The sequence below is a fragment of the Nicotiana tabacum genome, chromosome 18 (genome assembly GCF_000715075.1).
Source record: "Nicotiana tabacum cultivar K326 chromosome 18, ASM71507v2, whole genome shotgun sequence".
NCBI classification, from domain to species: domain Eukaryota; kingdom Viridiplantae; phylum Streptophyta; class Magnoliopsida; order Solanales; family Solanaceae; genus Nicotiana; species Nicotiana tabacum.
Window position 1 is genome coordinate 87,841,625 of NC_134097.1, and position 4,991 is coordinate 87,846,615.

Consider the following 4,991-nt stretch of genomic DNA (forward strand, 5'->3'; position numbering starts at 1 on the left):
ATGTTGACAGGATGAAGGCAAATCATCTGCCGTTGGACTTATTGCTACAGGACCTAGTACCATCAGCTCATCCCCAGCCCGAGCAGTCCTAGAGGCCTCCCAAGAGGAAGAGGATGATTCCCGGAGCGGACGATGTAGTCATCCAGTGGGCAGACCCACCGGAGGCCTCCTCCAGTTAGCCACAGGAAGCACCTTAGGAGCCTGTCCAGGTCTAAGCCCAGGTCCCAGCAGCAGAGCAACAGGCTATAGGGAACTTGTCTGAGATTCCCGAGCATAGTGAGAACCTAGGGACCATTCAGGAGCCCATGCAGGCAGACGGGCCATAGGGAGTCTCTATATCCTTTTCCCTTTTCTTTTTATTGCTTATTTAGTTTAGTTGGCATTGGGGACAATGCCATCTTCATTTGAGGGGGGTAGGCCCTACTTTTTTGGACTTGGATTACTGTATATATTTGACAGTTTTTATGTTTTCTTTATTTTTCATCTTTGGGTTGTATATAATTTTAACATTTCGTTACATTTATAGTACTTTTACTTTTTTATTTTTTTATTTTTTTTCTTTGGGACTGTATATAAAGTTATGTTACATTGTACATATTCATCCCATCTATTGTATATTCGACAATTCCCCTCTTGTATGTATTCATTTTACTTTCCGTAATGTTTCGTTCTTAGCTTCTTATTGATGTTCGTAGCTTTGTGTTTTGAAAGTTTGCAATAAGCCTTTGATTTTCTTAATGTCACGGTTCTTTCCAAAGGTGGAGTTTGTGTGAACTGGGTGGCTCTTCCCAATAATGGATGGCGTGACAAACTTCTTAAGGATTTGAGTCCATTTTTCTTTTTCTTTTTAGTAGTTATTTGTTAAGGGTGCCTTAAGCAAAGCTTCACTTGGGTCTAGCACATTTGCCTTTGATCTTATGGTCAAAAATAAATTGTTGTGTTTAGTATGGTGAAAGCCATGACTTTGAGACTCTTGTGTTGACCAATAATCATCAAGCGGTTTTTTGGGACCATTGTGTGCTCAAATCTTATCTAAGATTGTTGTGGGGACCCGCCTCTGTGTCTTTAGCAATCCCATAGCTTGTGTGGCGAGAAATATCATTGCAAGTTCAAGTCCCGAGCTTGGTCTAGAACTGCCCATAATGTTTGTTGAGGCAAAATCCTAAGTGAATTTTGACTTGAGACATGATTATAGGCTCTCTTTGATCCAAATGATAGCTTGAACAATTTCATAACCTACCAGTGATAAGATCCCTAGTCAACCCTGTTGAGCCTTAGACCTTTTTCCTTCAAGAACCATAATACAAGCCTATACCCGTTCTAAAATAGACCCACTCTTGGCACCCTATCTTTCTTTTAGCACATGGCAAAAGTATAAGTTTGAGGAGGGAGATGAGGATTGCAACAAAGTGGTAAAGAGGCACAAAAATGAAGAAAAGGAAAGGCAATGAAAAATAAAGAAAAGCAAAAAGACAAAAAGAATGTTCAATGTGAAAAAGAATAAAAAAGAATTAAAGAAAAGAAAAGAATGAAAGGTGTGGAAAGTTGAAAAAGGAGAAAAGGTTTAAAATGTATAAGAAAGAGTGACAGTGTGTCTCTCTAACCCCTTGAAAGAAGTGAAATGATTCAAAGAGTCAAGGGAATATGGGCCAAATGAAACAAAAGAAGTGCTTAAGGGAAGATGGAACCTATTTAGACCAAACATTACCTACTCTAAACAAAAAGCCTTCACTATGTCTCCACAAAAGCCCTATATGATCTTGAGTTGAATGAAACTTACATTAGTGGTGACTCATATAAGGGGAAAGCATATGGTACTTAGAGCCGGACTCGTGACTTTTCCTTGATAGAGATGAGTGATTTTCCATTAACCTCGTTCTGAGTGCCACTATTCTAAAGGAGAGGTTTGCTTAGGGAGAATTGAGGATGTATGAGTTTGGGGTCCACAATGACCAAAGTAATAGAAAGAGTTCTTTGATGTGTTGAATCAACTCTTGATGCTCTTGTGTCGCACTTAATTCATGGTGTTTCAAGGAGTAAATGTTGTTAATGATTCATTTGTATTGAGGGCAATTGTTAGTCCCAATTGATGCGAGATGAGGTTACTTTAGGACAGCTGAATTTTCTGGGATTTTCACTTGAGGGGTGGGTCTTATTTTGTTACTTGAGGACAACCAAAAGCTTAAGTTTGGGGGAGTTTATAACTAGGGATTTTGCTACATTTTATAATCCTTCTTGCTTAAGTTTTGATCAGAAATGTGTACGAAATAGTCCCAAAGGCTCACAAGTTGTGCTTAATTGCAGGTTTGATCAACAAAGTGACAAGATGCCAAAGATCAGCTCAAAAAGGAGTGAAACTTGCACAAGTATCAAGGCAAGACAAAGCTCAGGCAAAACAAGTCCAGTGCGGCCGCACATTATTCTATGTGGTCCGCACAAGTGAGGTTCAGAGAGTATACAACTCAGGCAAATCAGGTAGTGAGGCCGCATGGGATTTAATGCGGTCCGCACTGAAGTTACTGCGGCCGTACTCGATTTAGTGTGGTCCACCGCATGGGATTTAATGTGGTCCGCACTGAAGTTACTGCGGCCGCACTCGATTTAGTATGGTCCACACTGTTAAGTTTGGCAGAAATGTTTGTCCCACATCGGTGGGAAAAGAAGAGTTGGGGGGATTTCCCCCCTATAAAAGAAGGCCTAATGTTTAGGATTTAAACACACCTCTCATTTGCCTTCTCATCTCTTTAAGGCATTTGTATCTTCTCTCTTTAGTATTATTTCACTTGTATTTTTGGAGTGGAATAAAATATTGGTTGTGTCCGAGGAGTAGGCAAAATTAGCCGAACCTCATAAATTCTGGTGTTCCCTTTATTGTTGTTTTATTGTCTTATTTATCATTGGTGGCTGTCATAATTTTTGGTATAGTAGTTGTGACTTATTCACACTATATACATTTGGCTTCCGCAACAATTGGTATCAGAGCCAAGGTACTGTCTAAGTATGCTCTGTGGTTGCAGCATAGTCTGATCTTCCACATCAGAAAAGATTTATCTTGGTAACTGTGTCAAGGTTCTATCTTAGTATGCTCTGTGGTTGCATCTTAGTCTGATCTTCCATACCAGAAAGAAAATAATCTTGATTTGTGTCGTCAGCTATTAAATAATATTTGTGTCAAAATGGGAGACAATAAACAAGAAGAATCTACATCAAGTGTCAATAATACGTCATCGTTGGCATCTTCGCTTATGACAAGAATTGTGTCAAATGCGAAATTTGCGGTAGAAATTTTTGACGGATCAGGACATTTTGGGATGTGGCAAGGCGAGGTTCTAGATGTCCTTTTTCAACAAGGGCTAGATCTTGCCATTGAAGAAAAAAGACCAGATGTTATTGGAGAAGAAGATTGGAGAATTATCAACCGTGTTGCTTGCGGTACCATTCGATCCTACCTTGCTAGAGAGCAGAAATATCCATACACAAAGGAAACTTCTGCAAGTAAATTATAGAAAGCACTGGAGGATAAATTTTTGAAGAAAAACAGTCAAAATAAATTGTACATGAAGAAGAGACTATTTCATTTCACCTATGTTCCTGGTACCACGATGAATGAACATATCACCAGTTTCAATAAGTTGGTCACAGATTTGCAAAATATGGATACAACTTATGATGATGGTGACTTGGCCTTGATGTTGTTGGCGTCACTTCCTGATGAGTACGAGCACCTTGAAACTACTCTACTCCATGGAAATGACAAAGTTTCTCTCAGAGAAGTTTGTTCGGCTTTGTACAGCTATGAACAAAGAAAGCGAGAAAAACAAAAGGGCGGAGAAGGAGAAGCACTGTTTGTGAGGGGTCATCCTCAAAATCAAACGAGGACAAAGAAGGGAAGATCCAAGTCAAGATCCAGACCTAGCAAAGATGAATGTGCCTTTTGTCGAGAAAAGGGTCACCGGAAGAAAGACTGTCCGAAGTTGAAGAATAAGGCCAAACATAACAATGGAAAGGCCATTATGGATTCAAATGTAGCTGATTGTGATGATTCAGACTTCTCATTAGTTACAACAGAGTCATCAACATCATCAGACATATGGTTGATGGACTCGGCTTGTAGCTATCATATGTGTCCCAACAGGGACTGGTTTGTGGAATTTCAAGAAGGAGAATATGGAGTCATCCACACAGCAGATAACAGCCCTCTTACCTCATATGGCATTGGTTCAATACGGTTAAGGAACCATGATGGAATGATCAGAACATTAACAGATGTTCGATTTGTACCGGATTTGAAGAAAAATCTCATCTCTGTAGGAGCCCTAGAATCAAAAGGGCTCAAAATCATTGCAGAAAATGGAGTGATGAGAGTATACTCCGGTGCACTAGTGGTAATGAAGGCTAATCGGAAGAATAATAATATGTACCGCTATCGTGGCAGTACAGTTATTGGGATAGCGACGGTGACATCCAGTGACGACAAAGAGGCAGAAGCAACCAAGCTATGGCACATGCGCTTGGGACATGCTGGAGGAAAATCCTTGAAAACACTATCAGATCAAGGATTGTTAAAAGGAGTAAAGGCTTGCAACTTGGAATTTTGTGAGCATTGTGTGAAAGGGAAATAGACAAGGGTTAAATTTGGTACAGCGATCCATAATACTAAAGGCATTTTGGATTATGTACACTCTGATGTTTGGGGTCCTTCCAAAACACCTTCATTGGGTGGGAAGCACTATTTTGTAACCTTTGTTGATGATTTTTCCCGAAGAGTGTGGGTGTATACAATGAAAAGCAAAGATGAAGTGCTGGGAATTTTTCTCAAATGGAAGACGATGGTGGAGAATCAAACAGGCAGGAGGATCAAGTGTATTCGCACAAACAATGGAGGTGAATACAAAAATGATCATTTCAATAAGGTCTGTGAAAATGATGGCATCGTCCGATACTTCACTGTTAGACATACACCACAACAGAATGGAGTGGCAGAACGTATG